The following is a 20,157-nucleotide window of genomic DNA, read 5'->3' on the forward strand; positions in this document are numbered from 1 at the left end:
CGCCGTACTTTGATTAACATGTGTGCTAACTGGGTATGTTATTGTGAAATGTCAAATAATATTTAAGGATATTCCTTATTCCAACTATGAAGTAACACACATTTCCTATATAAGAAAGGCAACCAATGTTGGAATGCACTTTATGTCTTTCTAAACCAACAATTTTTAAGTAGTTAATTTAAAAACAGGGTTTTAGCAATGAAAGAAAAATAATGGAAAAAAATCTCAATTTAGTTAAGTGTAGAAATTAGAGCTCAAACACATTTATTCAGTTATAAACTCCTCAAAAGAAAAAAAAATTACAAAAATTCCAGTACTCCTTTAATGAAGTAATCAATACCAAACCTAATAGAATCATTCTTATGAACCACTTAGGCTACCCTATTTAACTCATAAAATTATTTAGTGGGTTATATAATATCATTAAACTGTAACTTGTCTTTTAAGTTATGGTAAACTCTTGCATGTTTATATAAGATGCTAAAGGAACAACGGTAAAGTAACAAGGTAAGCTGTACAAGATTAAATTTGGAATCTTGCTGAATTTCTCCAGTAGCATTTAATGTTAGAATAATAATAAGCCAAAGTGTTGTGAAGTCAAAATACAATAGCACTGAGATTAGAAATATTAAATGCGTTAACAGGTTCATTTTAAATGATACCTATATTTAATCTAATTTATTTGTATTTTATGTTACAATTTTATGTTATAATTTTAATCATGCTGATTAAAACAGGCATATGGACATATACATGCATGATAGTTATAAATCTCAGTGCTTACCGAGTAAAAATTACCATGTAAAATACATGTAAATAATGAAATTTTTCCTTCACTATCATAGAAAAAAAAATGTTTATAAATTTTTCTGAAGACTAATAGCAAAGACTTGCCTTTACTATATAGCAGATTTTGAAAATCAGTGGAAGAAATATAAAATTATAAATGAGAAATTAGTGAACATCTACTATTTAAATAATGTATACTTTAGAAGACACTGTGCAAAATCTTTCAAATAACTTCATTGAGTTGATAAAAAAAAAACTGAGGAAAATGAAATTAACAAAGTTCTTCCATTTGTCTAAAGTAGACTTGAAGAATGTGAAAAAGACTAGCAAAATCCCAGAATTCCTAGGAAATGGCATTATAACAGGGAAGATAGAGTAATAAGGAAGTCAAATAGATAAGCAATATGTATGTATATTTTGATAAGTTTCACACAGGAAGTCAATAAAGGTTAAATAATAGAGTGCAGAACAGAGTGGCGAATGGAGTCTTCTCTGGAGGGTGATGCTTGCATGGAGACATAAAGGGTAAAAAGGAGTCATGAGAAGAGACCAAGAACGGTGTTGTAGGCAAAAGGAACAAGTATAGTTCAAAGTTTTACAAAAACATAATCGTTCAAAGGACTGAAGGCATTGCATATTGATCCTTCCTTGGATTCAGTAACTTGGGTTTTGTGCCCCAAACCAAGTCTTTCTTCTTAGTCTGCTGCCATTTTGTTATGCTTCCACACAAGGCTGATGAGGGCAAAGAGGATTTGGGGACTATATTGGGGTTAGGGGAGAGTTAGAAAAGATGACAAACCTGAATTCTGAAAAAATCATGCCAACTTGAAAGAAGAACAAAGATTGAAAGAAGAAAACAATGAAAAGAATGAAAAAGAAATGTGAATTCTATGTCCAGGAAGAACTGCTGGGGAGACAAGGTGTATGAGAAAGCTATCAGCACTGCCACATGAGAGAATCCCTGGGATTTATACAGAAGGTGCACCTTCTAAAGACAGCTTGAGTCTGCACTTAAAGCAGACAAGGATCTGAAATGAGAGAAAGTCAGGACAGCTGCAATGGGCAATGTTATACAGAAAGGATCGAAGAGAAGTAGTGGCTTAAGGAACATTCTTACTATTTGGCTTGGAATAGCAAATAAAAAAATTAATAAAGGATTGCCTCCTACTCAGGCTAAGACAAAAGTCACAGAAACAAGGTACCATCTAACAGTGGGAGCCTCAAGGAAACAGAGAAAAAAACCTGCCTCTTTGTCAGCATAAAGCAAAATCACTAAGAGGTGTAGAACAAAGGTTAGGTTTTCTAAACTTGTTATTAAATTATATACGTGAAGCACATGCATTTCAATACAATTTTTATAACACCATTTTATACATGTGCTCAAAAATTTGGAGATTTACCCATCAACATTAGCTGTTGTAGTGTTTAATCTTGATATACTTACTTGGCAATGGTATTGAAATGCTGTGAGTTTACAGGGGAAAAAAAAAAACCCATTAGCTGACTAAGTTCAGGCTGAGGTTTTAGGAATCACTGTGCAGCTTTTGAGAGCTGAACTGAGAATTATAGAAGATGAAGTCTGAGTGTCACATATCAGCTGGATATCCTCTCTTTATACATATCTAACTCATTTCTCTCCTAAAATTCTGTGCTTGCATGGAACTCCCACGTAAGAAGCAAAGGAATTCCATAGATTCACCTGGGAGTAGGCAAGGGAAGGGCAAACCATTCATCATCACCTAGCACCTCTAAAGATTTCAGGTCCAAGACTACCACACACCTGGCTAGCATTTACGGAACTCTGTGGCAGTGTAAGTGAACTGTTTAGGTCAAAGAAATTGAATTATATTGCTTGATTTAAAAACCTAAATTCATTGATCTAAGAAATATTTTTGAGTATCTACCGTGTGTTAAGTGCTTTTGGGAGCAGAGAGAATTCACTATTGAATTAAACAAATCCCTTTTAGTGCTTACATTCTGGGGTCTACAAGGAGAGAAAATCAGGAAAAGTACATAAAATGATAAACTGAATGGTGGTATCTGCACAATGAACAAAACAATATCAAAGACTAGAAGGGACAAAGAGGGAGTGCTGTATGTAGATGGTACACCAATCTTGCATCATTGATAAACATTAGAAAAGATCCAAGTAGGAAAGGAGGGAGCTTCCAGGATATCTGGGATAAGAGTATTCAAAGAACAGTGGAATATAGAGCAATGATCCTGATAAGGGAATGCTTTGATATATTGGGATATCAGTATGGAAGTCAATAACTCGTTTTGAGCACATTAATATACAGGAGACTGGTAGCAAAAAGGACAAGACATCATGAAGGTGAGAATGTAAGGATCTTACTGATTCCGTCTAGACTTTGTCTTTTCTCTGAAGGACAAAGATAATGGGAAGGTTTAAGTAGGGAAGTGACAGATGTTGGTACTTTTTTTGAGTAAGCAATCTGTTTAGATGGTATGAAGATGATACATGAGTATATGATACCAGAAATTCTTGCTTCCATTTCTGTCTCCATACACTTGACTTACCTGCATTTTCAAGCAGCCATTTTTATTAGGTGTTACACAGGATTATCTTAGGGAGAATATGAAGATGCATTTCTAACCAAATGGTTTCACTTTTTGTACCAATGTTTGCCCCTTTTATATACTCCTTTCCTCCTTGCTTCTTTTCATCTAAACATATGCTTTAGAGAGTTCTTTATTAAATACATCATCCCCAATCGTTTCATATAGCTGCATGCTATTCCATGTATGGATGCATCATCATTTATCAGAATTATCCTATTTTAAACTTCTTCAGTTGTTTTAGCAATTGCAAGGAAAAAAAAAACCCTTCAAGTTAATTTCATATAGGTACTGTCTTCATAATTCCATATATATGTTCTCAGAATTAAGATGGCTCTGAAATGTGACACATAGATTTTTTAATATATTGCCCAATTTCCATCATTTGACTGTAACATATGTATACTCACTAGGTACCAGATAGGATTTAACTTCAGTTTGTCTTTATGGGAAATACACTGGGCCTCATCTCATACTTATCAGTCATTTACATTCTATTTATTTCCTGTTAAACATCCAGTCCTCACTTTTGACTCTATTTAAAATTAAGTGGTTGAATTTTTTTCAACTTCAGAAGCCTTTAGAATATTACAAAGACATAGGTTGCAGTTTATTCTGTCTCCCAAACATACTTTCTTGGCTTATCTTTTTGTCTTTACTGGTCTTTAATTTGTCTTATGTGATAAAATTTCTGACTCTGGAAAGATAAATCTGGCTTCATTGTTTTGTATCAATTCTGGATGAGCAAGGATAGAAGTAAGGAGTGACAAAGTTTGGAAATTTATTGAGGAAGTTGGGATGCTAATGCAATAATATATGGGAGAAAATGTTGGTATCTTAAATTAGCATGACAGCACTAGAAATAAGTTATACCTGGAATATATTTTGAAGGTAGTGCCAACAGAAATTGCTAATTAAATCAGTTCTGAGAAGGGAGAAAAGGAGGCAGGGTGAAGCCAGTGTTCCTGATGGGAGCAGCTGGAAGACAGATTTGCTGTTAACAAATTTCACAGATGATACAGATTTAGGATGAGGTTTCCAAAGCAATGGTAAAAACACAATTGGATAATCGAGTCTTGGAAGAACTGAAAGTTGGAGGTATAGATTTGCCAGCTTGCATTATATGTCATATATAAAAATCATAAAACTGGATAAAAAATCCCATAGGGAATAACTATATGTATAAAAGAGGAATAAGAATTAAGTCCTGGGGAACTGAGTATAAATTAACAACAATGAAAAAGGATGACTGTGGTGGTCAGAGTAGAGCCAAAGAAGTGTAGCCCCCAAAATCAGTGAAGAAATATTACAACAAATGAATGACTATCTCTATCAAATACCACTCACATAAGTAAAAAGAGAGCTGCTAAGAGTTCATTTAATTTAGCAATATGAATGACATGAGTTTTATAAGATATTTTGGTAGAGGGAGAAGTGGAAGTAAGATAAGGGATACCAGATGTAACAACAAATTGTATACTACTCAGAATGATGTAGCAAAGAAGACAAATTAAATGGTACAGAGGAACGGAGACAACATTGAAGTTACATTCTTGAGTCAGTGGGGGAAAATTTGATGGGTCCTACTTTATATGATTTGGCATTGTACAGGGATGTTAATCATTGGATAGGAAGACAGGGTACAAATGGATATTTACTTCAACCTCATTCATTTGTCTAGCAATCGTAGTAGACTAATCAGAGAATTAAACTAGAATTTGAGCAATCTTAAGTGAAAAGAAGTAAGGTATTAAACTTGACACTGCATGGAAGGTATGATGGGCCTTGAGATGCAAGCTAGTTAAGGATGGAATTCAGCAAATGAAGAGAATGACAGTGGATATGTGTTAGGTTCAATGGGATTTAGATCACAGGAAGAATTAACACCAGTTGAAGCATAAAGATTATTGGGAGGATTTGGAAAGTTGGATCTAATGTTTGCAGAGTAGTATCTTAAATTGTAGGTAGTGGGAAAAATGTAAAAAATTGTTAATGAAAGCTATTGACTAGTACTTCTAGTGTACTGGAGATGAGGAGGAGTCATTTAATGAAAGGGGATAAAAGAACAGTGAGCTGAGATTTTGAAATTAGGTGGCTATTGAAAACATTCAGGAAGATGACAGGTACTGTTGGGAAGAGTTAGCAATGAACTAAGGATCAAAATCTCCATGAACAGAGTAGAGTTTTTACATCACTCTGTAGAAGGAAATCAATCATTTCACCTTCAATTTCTTTACATAGCTTCAGATTTGTATCTAGAATATCATGTCTCTTCTTGGTGTTTAATAAAAGCTTTAAAAAAATATAAATGATTTATTTTTTCTGTGTTAAAAATCTATTTTTTTTAAAATATGAAATTGCTATTTAATTTAACAAGGTGGCTTAAATAGAGCATGATAATTGTTTTCTTTCTATAATATTTATCTTCAAAATTATACTTAATCATTATACTTCTTTCCTTATAATAAATCACTTAGGACTACTTTTTAGTGTTAGTTGATTTATATTCTTTAAAAAAGCTTTTTTAAAACTAATTTCTAGTCCAAATTGACCTTACTTAGTATTGTGGGAGTAGATCTGATGAGGTTGCTTTAAAGATACAGGCAAGAAAATCACATAGATTGGGGATTCAGTTGTGACCTACTTAATCTGCTCTGCCACTAGAAAAAAAATTCTAGCACAATTCATAACTTTTTCCATTTTGAAAATGCAATGAGCTATAACTTTTACTTTAAAATGATATCAGATAAACCTGAATCCTTCAGGTAAATAAGTTATTGTACTTTCAACTTGGGGAAAAGATTACATATTTAAAAAATATTTATATGAGTACTTATGCCAACAATCAGATTTTATATATACTGACTACCTTTCATTTTAATCAAGCATTGACTTCCACTATGTCAATCTTAGCTGTCAGAAAGCAGAAAAGGAAATAATTTCTGAATAGACCCTAGAGAAGTTCTATAATAGAACTTCATGCAGTAAAGTCTGACTAATAATTGCATAGCTCATGAGTGGGATAATCCACTTGAAAATAACTTCAGTACAAATCACTGAGTATAGGATAGACACATTTTCACTTTCTTGCCAATGCTATCTTGTTTTAAAACATATCGCATAATACACCTTATTTCTTATGTTAATGCTGTATACAGATAGACAAAATCTGGTTTGTCATAACAGCATAAGGTGTAGAATATTTTCCAAATTTTGATTTAAGAAAAAAAACAGTCAAAAAATGGCATAGTTTAGCAATAAAAGGTCATTGAAGAACTCCACTACTCAGAACTCTCAGTACCTGTTGTCATTTACGTGTAAGTATTGAATGCACAGAGCTAACTACCCCTTGCAAAATTTATAGTGTATTATCAAACTGTGCACATACAAGCATGAATTTTAGGCATCAGAAAGAAGATTGTTTTCCACTCTTAATTCAAAACACCTGCTTTTTGTATGATACACTTAAAATTTAACATTTATGTTTCATTGGTTTTACCAAATTATAGGGTCAGGAATCATTCTTAGATGTTATCCTCCCACAGAGATGAGTGGAGTGCCCTGTATTTTAATAGCTCTTAATGATTGTTACACACACCTAACAAGATAAACCATTATCTGATTGCAAAAAGAGAGACTCAGAGGCAATGACAGTTATACCACAGACTCCATGATGGTTATTACTCTTGGATATATTTCTAATAAAATTTATACACATGCATATTTATAGAAAATAACATTTCAAATTAGGCTGTGAATAGGAAAATTAGTTTAACTCATTGGTTTTAGACAATAACAAGATCTTGCACTAAAAACTGCATTTTGAAAACTTGAGGTCTCAAAGACAAAAATTGTGCTGTGATTATTTTTTAGCCACAAGGTCCTAAGATCATTTGGAGTATGGTAAAATGTTTATTTCACCACAATATTCTTATTTCTGTATATTCTCTGTATAGACTAAAGGAGACAATCTCATTTAATTAGCTTTGGTAACAGAAAAAAATATTTTGAAGGTAAAGATCAGAGTACTTTCTGGATTCTGTGTTGTATAGTCAACAAATGGCTCAGGGAGGCAACAGAAGAGAGAAACCAAGAGCATCGTCTTTGGGAAAAGGAAAGTGGATTCCCATCTACCTTCTACCACCTTGTAACTAAGAAGGAAATAGCCATTTACACTGTACTTCAAACATAATCACACAGTTGGGCCAGATATTACTATTTTTATTATTTCTGATACAATATATAAAACAACCTCTGTTTTGGTAGCTAGTTTCTGTATTAGAATGCATCAGAACAGTTTTCTTTTTGTTAATGGTGTGGTAGAAGTTTTGTAATTTTCATAGACATATTTATGCAATCACTTCAGATCTTAAAAGTTACAACTTTTCAGAGCTTCTGCTCCAGTCCCAACTTCTCAGCAGTCACCCTAGCCAGGACAGCATCCGCTCAGCTCAGCTCAGCACTTTCTACCATTGGCAATCTGCCATGTGGAACTCATTTGCTCTTCTCACCTTGCTATAACTCTTTGAATCTCAACAAAAAGTTTTCTTTTCCTTACTGTCCTATTTTAACTCTGCCAGGGATCTCAACTTTCTAACTTCGTGTTCCAGTTTGTTTTACCCTATAATTTTCAAATACCACTGTAATATTCATTTAGTATTTCCTTATACATCATTCTACACTCAGTATAAGGAATTAATTTTAGTGCACTGATGTCAACGACCACATTTTGTTAATAAATTTTACTTCATAATATAATTGAATTCAATGCTCTTAGAATGACTAAAAATATTTGAGTAGTATTAAAAGTAAGATTAAGATATGTTAAAGAATATAACAAGGAAAATGGAGGTAGGGGAATAAAGTGTAACATGAATTAAATATATAATTATATCGGAAAAGAAAGCTAATAATCTATCCAGCACTTACTTGACTATTTATGCAGAGTCTGCCTTTTCAAGTCACTGTGTTAAAATCAAGAGATTTGAAGATTCCAGTTATTTTATAACTGGAATGTATATAAGTTATTTTATAATTTATATACATAAGTAGTATGTGATGGTTAAAGTGATTTCCAAGAATAAGAGTCAGAAGTCTCATACTGTCTGACTGAACACTTACTACAAAGTTTTAGTAATCAAAACAGTATGGTGCTGGCCTAAAGACAGATCAATAGAATAAAATAGAGGGCTCCATAATGTCTCGCATACACAGACAAATGATTTTCAACAAGATTGCTTATACCACTCAATGGGGAAAGAAAACTTTAAGTGATTTTGGAGACAGTAGATATCCAACTGTAAAGAATAAAGTTTTATGTGTATTCCATATGCAAAAATATAATTAATAATGGTCAAAACCTACATATATATGAGCCCAAACTACCAAAATCTTAAAATAAAATAGTGAAAAACTTCATGACATTAGATTTGACCATGTATTTGTGCATAACCACAAATTTGTGCTTTGTGGAACCATAAGCACAGGCAACAAAATACTTGGTTAAGTTATTCTTCAGACATTGCACTAAAGATGATATACAGAGGTTCAGTGAGTACACAAAAAGACTCTTAGCATTGCTAATTATCTGGGAAGTACAAGTTAAAACCACAGCGAAATATCACCTCCCATGTTAGAATAGTTGTTGTCAAAAAAGGTAACAGATAAGTGATGATAAAGATATGGAGAAAAGCGAACCTGTAAATGCTGTTGGTGGGAATGCAAATTGGTACAGCCATTGTGAAAAACAGTATGGAGGTTTCTTTAACAATATCAGAGTAGAATTTCCATGTCAGAGGGCAATCCCAGTACTTTGGTGTATATATCCCAAGTAAGGGAAGAAATATATCAAACATCTTATCTGTACTCTCATATTCATGTAAACATTATTCACATTACCTAAGATATGAAGTCAATCTATTCCTCAATGAGTGGATAAAGGAAATGTAGTAAATACACATGAGGGAATACAATTCTGTCTTAATAAAGAATGAGGTGCTGTGATATGAGAAAATATGGATGAACCTGGGTTATGCTAAATCAACTAAGCCAGCCATACAAGGGAAGGTCAGCATAATCTCAAGTATATGCAGATTATCAAAAAGTGAAATTCATGGGAGCAGTGAGGAAAATGGTGGTTACTAAGGTGAATGGGGGAGGGAAATTCAGGATGTTTTAGAGAAAGTATACATATCTAGTTAGGTAGGAAGAATAATTTTAGAATATTTATTACAGAATAGGTTGGCTATAACTAATTTGAATCTATTGTATACCTGAAAATTCCTCAGTAGATTTCTTGTCACAAGATACTTATTGATCCAAAATGTTATACATGTATTTTAAAACATCATGTATACAGAAATGTATTCAGTTTAGCTAGTTATCAATTACTCAATTAAAAATGAAGGCTACTAAACTACACAAGATTGAACTTCAAAGAGCAGATAGTTTATTTGGCCACTCAGAAACACTCCATTATTCAAATGGCTTCTAGTTAGTTGGTAAACATTACCACATGAAGGGTAGGTAAAAATGAAGCAATCATATACAAATAAATAAAATAGTAAATTCTAATACTTGTTTAAATTATGAATAAATTTTGAAGACATGTAAGTGCAATAAGCCAGAAATAAAAGGACAAATATTGAATGGTTTCATTTATATAAGATACCTACAGTCAAATTCTTAAAGACAAAAAGTAGAATGAGATTACCCAATGCCTGGGCCAAGGTGAAATGGACATTTCTTGTTTGTTGGATACAAAGTTTCAACTTGGGAAGATGAAAATTTTCTGGAGAAATGTAATTGTCCCTGCCAAAACTGTGGGTGTGTTCAATGCTACAGAAGTGCATATTTAAAAGCATATAAAATGGCAAAAATTTTATATTAAGTATATTTTACTACAACAAAATGCTTCTAACTCCATAGAAGATATGTTTGAAATACATGCATTATAGGGCCCATTAGAAGCAATATTATAAACAATCAGAAAAATGCCGATTAAAATAGTGGTGTGACTTTCATTCATCCATTAAATTGGTTTAAAAATACAGATTGTTGACCCTGACTTTCTGTAAGCTTGGATGTAACTTTTCCTTTTTTTTTTTTTTCAAAAGCATGCTGCTTTTCAAAAAGCAATATATGTTGTCTTAAGGTTAAAACTATTGATAAACCGACCACATGATTCTTGGTAGCTAGCCTGTAAAATATTTGGACAAGTGAGTACCGAAGCAGAAACAAGGACTTAGTCTTGCAGAAGGAGCTTATTTTGAAATATCTCAATGTCCGTACCATGTTACTAAATTGGTGAGTAGAACTAACTCTGTGTTGTAGAAAGGCTATGATCCAGGTAAGCAAAGGTTATTCACACACGTAAGTATATATGCAGAAGGAAAGAAAGTATTTTACAACATCTGGCTAAGTGATGAAAGCAAGTTTCTGAAAAGAACCACATACACTAAAATATTGTACACACGTAAAAATAATACCCAAATCCAAACCACATTAAAATATGTATTTCTCTTCTTAAGTGTGCAAGTGTTTAAGATGCTTTAAAATCAGAGTTATAAAATCAACATTTCACCAACAGTTTTGGAAATCAAACCACAAATTACTTTTTCCAATGTGCCGTATTTTAACAAAGTAATTTTTCATTTATAATCTTTGTTTATATGATACAAAATTATGCATTTATAAACTTACTGATATATAGTACATATAATTGTAATTGATACACACTGAGATGAATATTAAAATTCTACAATAGCTTTATGATATTAAATTCTTTTCTATGTTTAATAGTTTTAATCTTTTAATTAACTTAGAAATGCTTTAATAAACATTTACAAAAAAATGAATGTTTTGATCTTCAAATACATTCACAAGAAGTTTTAAGGATGAAAACTACTGGCCAAAGCTATTAAATATTTTTTAGATTGATACTCCAAAGATAGCCAAGCAGATCACTGTGGTTTTCTAAATATGTATTTACTTCTGGAATTTTATCGTGTATTATTTTTATTATTTGAGTGGGGAAGTTTCTTAAAATAATGACCAAGTAAAATGACTCAAATGATAGGGAGAGAAAATAAATACTACTAATGTCATTGCTTTAATTTCCCTTCTCTACTCTTATTTCTATTAGTGTTTTCTTGGAAATGGGAGTATCATCATCATTTTCTGATCCTCTTTGTCATGACAGAGTAAAACATGCACACACCATTATGCTACACCGGTTACCGTATTCTCAAGCACTAAACATACCCGCGAAATGTGCATTCAAACAATGCACCAGAATCGTATACAACTGATACCCATTCCCTCTGTTCACATCAGTTCTTGGCACACTACGATTTCATACACAAAACTGTATTAATGCTTATCATGTTTGAATTAAAAGTTTGGAAAAATAATGCCTTGAAATGTCCGATAAATATTCACCTACATTCCACTGGGTTTTAATGTTTGATTTTGTAGGTTAGGCAAATGAAGTACACAAATTCTTCAAGAATGTCATTAAATTAGTCAATCTTCTACTAAAACATGAATTTACTGGGTGAATACTTTGAAATGGTATTATTACAAATATATTATTTGTCAAATATAGCTATTAGTTAGAAATAGTAGTTTTTTAATACCCTCATTTCAAGGAAAAGCTCCACTTCCTTACCTGTCTTTTCTATCACTAGCTACTGCCAGCACTGAGAGCAATGTCCTGTAATCTCTATGCTTTGTGAGTAATTCACTTTCAACTGCTGTCTAAGCTGTAGTTCCCGAGGACAGATTTCCTTTTTAACCTGCACATTCTGCTATTCCTGGTTGCATGTGAGGTGTGAATATCCACTTGCCAAATAGGTGGATGGATGTTAGCTCATTTGTTTCTTTGCTTATTTTTTTAGTCCGTAAGTTTCTTTTCATGAACCTTAGCTGTGTAACTAGAGCCAGTGACCATTATTTTATATTAAATATAAAACATTTATAATATTTATATTATTAAATATATGTGCCTCTTTTTCTGCAAAGCAACTGTATTCTGACAACATTTAGATATAGTAGACATTTTCTAGCATGGTGCCTTTTGGACATTGTTTTGTTCAAAATGTGATAACTGAGGTCATGTACTACAATTCATATGATATTTTGAATAGACTTGAATAGATGACTTCAACTATTCCAGGAATAGTGCTGAATACAATACAAGATGAATACAAGATCAATACAAGATGAAATATTACATCTTGTAATATTTGACAGCTCCTCTATGTCTTCTCTTTAAATTTCTACAGGAAACCAGGGACAAATTCATTTGGATTCTTAAAAAATTCTCAGTAAAATTGTGTTTAAAGTACTCTCTGGTGAGGATAGTTTAACATTTTTTTTTTTTTTGGTGTCTGATGGTATGTAACTTCTGTATGATAACTAAGCAAAAAATCAGCTCATAAGTGAATGTCAGAAATTCATAAATTCATAGCTAGGTGTCTTGTCTCAGTTTCTAACCCTCCAATAGATACAGAGCTAGATTTCTAAATAGTTCTCTTAGGTTCCTGGCTTTTCCCTAACATTTTACCCAAAAGCACTTCACTGCTTGTGCTCCTACATCATGCTCTTTTTTTTTTTCATAGTACTGTTCGTTTTTTGGAACCTAATAAATTCTCTGAAAATTTTTGGTGTTTTGGTAAGAGATAGAGTTGTCATTTCTCTGAGAAACATATTCTCCAACATGAGTTGTATGAAATTCTTTTTTATTCTTGTGTATGTCTATATTTTAAATTTTCTACTAGAGATAATAAGTAGCTCCACAGTAAATTTAAGGTTAAACAAAGTACTTGTGCTTTCAATATTTATTTCGGGTGAAGATCATCTTGGGTGGAGAGGAGATGAAGGAGCCCTCTTTCTAGATTTCCTTAAAAATGCCAGGTTATTTCTGTTCTTCATCTCGACCATCTATTAAAAATAGAGATGATGATTACAATGATGGCCAATTTGCATTTGAGGCATTAGGTGAATTAACCTGAATATGAACTCTATCAGTCGAAGTAATGATGACAAAATTGCTCTATTGTTGTGTTTATATCTTTCCTGTTAACATAGGACTACTTTTTTTTTTAACCTTTTGTGAGAGCAAGTCAGCTGAATAAGTATCAGCTCTTAGAAAATACTCCAGAGAGCTACAAATGTGTGAAACCTTGGGTATAAGTACAATTATTCTGCTCTTTTGGGAAGCTCATTGATGAAATTAAGAAAAGCCCTTTAAAGACTCAGAGGACTGCTCCTAGACACTATAATGTTATATTTTTTCATAGCAAAAGACACAGCTAAAAAAATAAGAATAAAGAAAAAGACTGTTCTGAACACGTCTTTGTTTTCCAGAATTTAAAGTTGGCTTTCACGTTTCCTGGTCATGGTACCAATCTGCAAGTGTGGAATGTGGACTATGGCATGGGCAATGCATTAGCTGCTTCCTTGAAGGAATGTTTTGAAGCAGAAGTTACTAAATCACCTTCCCCTGTTTAGCTTTTGAGCCTCTTCAGCATCAAAGCCCAGATGGAAAATTGGCAACCAAAGAGACTGACATATAAGCACACAGTTTAAAAATTCAGCAAAAGAAGTAGTGTTGTTCTTAAGATCTTTCTTGTACTTATTCTGAGACTCCAGTCTCCATGATGTTGCATTACAATCTGAAAATTTCAAAAGCAAAGAAAGACCAGGATGGAATGAAGTTTTATGAAACATCCTAAGTGGCCTTTTGAGGATTTAAAACCATCTGCAGAAAATATCCTAATTGTTTATCAGTGGCAAGCAGCAATTATAGGTTCATTTCCACAGCATGATCGAGAGACTGTCAATAATGACCCTATTCCCATGCACTATTTTCAAACAGATGATCTTTCCAGTTTCTAAATGAGGTCCGTGGACAGTGGCGGAGGATTTAGACGAAATTCCATCTTGATTTCATAATGCCTATGAGCCAATAGCTCACAACTGGCTATTATTGAAATACTGACCTTAGAGTTGATGCAGCTTTCAAAAGTGCTTAACTTAGTAGCAGAGTGGCTTACCCCCTGGTGAAATCAGGATCAATACTTATTAAATACTTCATGAACTCTATTCATTTCTAGAACAGCCACTTGTCTGCCCTTCCTGTCATGTTCTGAATTAATTTGATATGTGATACAATTCTAACATTTTATATTAGGTTACTTGTATGCTGAGAAGGGAAAGCAAATTTGATGACAGGGAGGTGATCTTCCTGTGTTCGTTTTCTGTTTAACTATCTCTGCTCTCCAGTAAGAGGTTTCTCGTAACACTGTCCTAGAATATTTACCATTATTTTCCCTCTTTGCTTTAAATTAGACTTAAATTCACAAGCAAAACATTAAACATTTATTGCATGTTTCTTCTCAGTTCTTTGACTTGGGGGGAGTGATTTCTGTAAACAGAAATTAATCATACTCCTGAAGTACTCTATAGATAATCTGAGATGAATGTAACAAAATGTAGATGTCATTATAATTACAAATGTGCTTGCTAAAGTTATTTTGAGGTTTTATTTAATCTTTACTTTTTCCTCATTAGAAGATTCAGCAATACAAAATGCATAATCTACAACATAACATCATACGTTCTCTTGTCTTTGAGAGATAGTATTCAGAATTAAGTCTCCTGTAGGATTTTCTGATTTTTTTAATTTAGTAAATATAACCCTGCTGTTTATTTTAAGCACTGTTTTCCTCTTGGACACACTCGAATCAAATATTGAAACAACTGTTTGCTCTTTATTTGTAAGAAACATAGAGGCAATGTTTCCCGATGGTTACGATGAGCATTCATTAATGGTATTCTTCAGATTGGCCTGGGATCCATCTCAGTTCTCCATATTCTATAACTAATTTTAAGCATATCATCAGTTATCATTTATCTTCACCATCACTTGTAGAAAAGAAGAGATTGTTCTTAATTCTTCTAAAATTGAGAAAGCTGATACCCAAGGAGAAGAGTTAAATGCCTAAGTGTCTAAAACCAATAAATTACACAGTTAACCCAAATGTCCTGGAGAGGTAATCCTGAGATAAGCATACTTTCGTGTTAAGGACAAAATAAAACTTTGAGGTATTTGGATCAGCCAAATCAAAATTCGTTTACTTTAAGGAAAAGAATAAAGGATATTTACAAATGTAGCATTGGGGCTTTCTGCACATCCATCCCTTCTTTTTAAATATATCTCTCATGTCTCTCACTTTCTATAATATATATTTTACTCATTCATAATTTTATGAACTTCAGTATTTCCTGCATTCCTGAAAAGACACCTTTGCCCTTCTAAGAGTAAATAAAATGTCTCCAAATGCTCTGAATGAAATAAAAATGATTTTCTTCTGTGTAGTTTCTCAATTGACGTCATCTCCAAGTTACCCCCACCTCCTACGAATCACCGTGGGACATGAAAACAAGTCTTTCCTGCATTTTCATTGTATGTGCTGCTTCTCAAGTCTGTTGGTTCCAGTGTCTCTTCTGATTCTCCAGAAAGTCCTTCTGGTAATCATTTGGTTTTCATCTTAAACATGACTAAACTATGACTAGAGGTTCAAAGTAACTTTCTGAAGATTGCTGACCTAGTGAGAATCAGACACGGAGTCAATTGCCCACGGTTGATGGATCAGATTATTACTGCCCATTTCATTCTCACTCACACTTAATGAATACTTGTTTCTGTCCTAAGATGGATACCTTTAGTATCTTTGTGTCAGTTACAATATGTAACAGAGTTGTGGCACACAGTAGGAAACTTCAGGGAAAATGGTGACTAAAATTCAATAGGAAGAACTTAAAGAATATTGAGGGTTTGAAAGAAAAATTAAACTACAAACCCATGGTGATGATGAGGAATATTTGGTCTAAATTAGCTGTGATCTTGATATGAAGGAGTAAAAAATGCATGTGGCAGCTGTGATAGCCATAAAAACCTTTGTTTAAAAATTTAATTGCTTATGTCTCAATTTTTCTATTTACTCTGAATCTTTTTGTTTGTTTGTTTGCATGAGCTTCCTAAATTCCCAAAAAGCTATTTTCAACCAAGTTAGTCGCACTGATGCGGTTTTAGTAGCTCCTATCTGAAATCATTGTCAGGGAACATTTTTTTTCTTTCTGGCTATTTCAAAAAAGAAAAATACTTAATATCAGTATGAATAACACATGTGCTCATTGCAGCATAATGTTGCTGCAATCTGTGCTTGATACAGTTATAAATAAGTCTCTGAAAGCATTTTTTGTATTTTAAATAAAGGCTATGGAAAGCCACAAGAAGGATCTAGTCTGGTTAATATCACAAGCTGTTTTCCCACCTGCACTCGGAGCAGCCTTAGTACAGCAGCTGTCTGGGTTCGTGTTGGCACATCACTGTCTGTGCGGGAACCCCATGGCTTACACAGAAAATGAATAGGCCTCAGTTCCAATGGGGGTCTTTAATAATCCTTTCTCTAATGCTGCAGTGTGTGAGCATGGGGCTTTGAAGGGGTGTGAGGTGTGAAGTTTCAGGAGGATTATTGAAAGCCACTCAATTTTGAAAGTTAGAAAAGAGCATTACAAAAACTGAAGAGTGCCTTTGCACCTCTCCTGCATGCTGATCAAACGCAGTTTACACTGATGTGAGTACCTCGTGTCCAGCATGTGAGAGCAAGGAAGGGATGGGTATAATTACATGATTCACTCCATTTGGCCTCCTTTAACATAGACAAACAAAACCCAGCATCGATGTTTCCTTCATTTCATTTACCAAATATTAGCTGTAAAAATATTAACCTAATGGGAACAAATATCTACCCAGTAATATGTATGGAGATTAAATCCAGGAGGGAAGAAATTTATAGATTGCACTTGCCTATGTATAATTCAGTGACCAGTGAACTTTCAAAAATAAAGCAATTTTTTTTCTTTATTCCTACATGAACTATTAAAAGTACCCTCCATTGTACGCAGTCATGCTCTTTCAACAAATCAATTCTTTGTTAAAACTGAGGACTATATTCCAATATCTTTGACTTCTCTTAAAATACTTTAAAGATCCAAGAACTTCATTTTGTGATTATTAGCATTTTGAGGGGATGATAGTATAGTGAAAGTGAGGTGATTTAATTTTACTTGGAGATATATTGTGTCCAATTGCATAATGAAAAATACCAGGGTGTCATTAACCATATACTGCCCAATATTTGGACTGAAGTTTAAAGCGTCTTTGAATGGAGATGCATAGTATTGACTTAAGAAATGTTTATGTCCAGCAGTGTATGATAAAGTAAAAAGACTGCATGTTAAATCCTACTCACTTCCTCTATAGATCATACACTGTGCTAAGAACTTCCAAATGGAAGGCAAATGATATGGGACTTACACCAAAAGACTCTGATTCAAGTGGGGAGGAGAGGTAGTGAAACAGATAAGTACCCCACAGAATAATAGAGTCATCCTAGAGGAGAGGGCGATTAAGTCTCAGGAGGTAAAATGGGAAAGCCTTGTGAAAAGGTAACATCTCAGAGTAGGGTTTACAAGAGCAATTGAAATTTTTCTAGGTGGTTTAAAAGCAGAAAGAATAATATATGCAAAATATGATTGTAGATCGCATGCAGCATGGTTTGGCTGGAGCTTAAAATAAATGAGTAAAGGCTGGAGACTGTGAAGATGAGCGTGCAAAGGAGACAAAAGGCAAATCCCAAAAGATGCCTTTCCTTCAGTTCTCAGTTTGGCATGCCATTGATGTGAAATGAATAGGTGTGTGTGTGTGTGTGTGTGTGTGTGTGTGTTTTGAGGAGGCGTTGGTGATGCCATGCTGTTGGGAACGAGAGGCCTGAAATGGGCAACCAGCTAAGGGGATGCAGAAGTGTAGATCCAGGCAAAGAGGGAATTAGGAAGAAATGTATGATGGGAGATTCAAACATCATGTATAGGAAGCAGACTTATCAGGGCTTACTGTGATGAGTGAAACATTGGGTAACTTTTAGATCTCAGAAGTGGTAAATCTGTTTTAATTCCTTTTTTGTAAGACTTAAGAAGATCACCCCCTCTCGAGTTATGACAGACAATAATGACTTCTCTGTCCTCTGCTCTATACATTTCTCACTCCTGAACATTCTGCTGCAACAGAGCATAGATAATACGTAGCTTTGTAGGGCAGAAAAACCAAAGGCTGATCTCAGCACAGGTTGACAAGTATCTGTGCCCGTCATTGCTTTGCTACAGAGTTCTACAGCACAGTCGAAAGGTGATTGTAACTACCACTGCTCTCCTTAAAGTTACAACAACTCACACAGTATTTTGCCCTAGTATTGTCAAGAACCACAATTCCTTTCTCAAAAATCTGCTCTAATTGGATTCGGTGGACCTTGACTGGGTTGGCACAGCTACGTTGAGGTTGAAGGTGAAAACTTTGAGATGTTAGTTTGTGAAAATAAGAGCTGAATTTCTCTGCTGCAGGAATCTAAGAGCATATATCCTCACACAATTATTTTATTATTACTTCGTCATTATATGTCTTGTTATATTTGGCAAATATCTAAAATAACGTAAAAGAAAAGGCATCGGGGACACATTTTCTCTGCAAATCCTGTATGCATTTATATTTTTTAAAGTTTGTTAGAATATAAACATACAATTCCAAAGTTAAAATTTTTTATTATTTATTTTTAAAAATCTGAATTTTAAATTCTGTAACAGGTGGGGAGTTGTTGTGGAAGCCATATTGCTTGAGAACTCTGGCAGTTGTCTTTACCTGACAGAGGAATCAGAACGGGCTGGTAAGGTAGGTACTTTCCATTTCCTATGTCCCAGGATGCCTGAATGATGTTTTCAGTTTTAATGGAATGTACTTATTGCTTTGTTCTAAAATCTGAGCAAAATGCAAAGCCATCATTTAATAACTTTATTGTTGAATTTTTCTTGATAAACAGAAATTCTCATTGCTCAGCCAAATTCTTTAAATCCATCTTTGGTGCTGGAGCTACTGCTACTTTCAGAGATTTTATACAACACACGTACACCCACAAATATGTGTAATTAATATATGTATATAACTCATACACATATATATTCATATGCATATGAATATACACACATTCACTACTAAATACTGACAAGCTTCATCAAAACGCTGTATCTGTCTACCCAAGTTACCAAGTGTGACTATTTTGTCAAAAATACAAATATATTAAATCCTTTAATCTAGTGGACCTAGAATTTTCCACAATCTGCAGATACTATGTGAAATATTTTGGTTCTAAGTTTCAGTTAAAGAAGAGGCTCTTTTTGTGCTTGACCTACATTGTAAGAACAATGATGATACTTCAATAAGTAAGGAGTGTAGTTTATCTCTTCATTCGTTATGCGGGAAGAAGAAACATGTCAGGAGAAACTTGGCACTCAAGAGTGACAGGTACCAGTGAGAAATGTAGCTCCTTTGAAGAGAAATCAGATGTTCCAGGAGGGGACTCTTTTGAAAGGTGAACCAAGCAGAGTTGGTTCTGCAAAATGAAGAAGCTAAAAGTGTGAGCACCCCTGACTTCTCAACTTCATATTAAAAAACTCTTCTGTTCACCTTTTTTGAACCTGATTCCCTAACAAGCAAGTTGACATTAACTGTTCATTCTTTAGAAATTTTAATATTGGGAAAGTGTGTGAAGTGGGTCGCCTGGAAATGTAAGAAACAGTTCTCAGCCTGTTGTGCTCTGTTCCATTTTGGTCTGGATATAATTCCATTCTTTTTAATGAGCTGTTTGATGATGGCCATGAAATTGAAAATAC

At 33.7% G+C, this 20,157-nt stretch overlaps 1 long non-coding RNA gene across 1 annotated transcript in view; it reads left to right on the forward strand.

Moving 5' to 3' along the window:
* Window positions 1–20,157, forward strand: part of LOC141418235 (uncharacterized) — a 1,454,649-nt gene that overhangs the window by 630,884 nt on the left and 803,608 nt on the right. Inside the window, exon 3 of the long non-coding RNA XR_012442925.1 lies at window positions 19,075–19,159. This is a non-coding gene — a long non-coding RNA (uncharacterized lncRNA). The remainder of the gene's footprint in view (window positions 1–19,074; window positions 19,160–20,157) is intronic.

The sequence above is a fragment of the Castor canadensis genome, chromosome 16, assembly GCF_047511655.1.
Source record: "Castor canadensis chromosome 16, mCasCan1.hap1v2, whole genome shotgun sequence".
NCBI classification, from domain to species: Eukaryota; Metazoa; Chordata; class Mammalia; order Rodentia; family Castoridae; genus Castor; species Castor canadensis.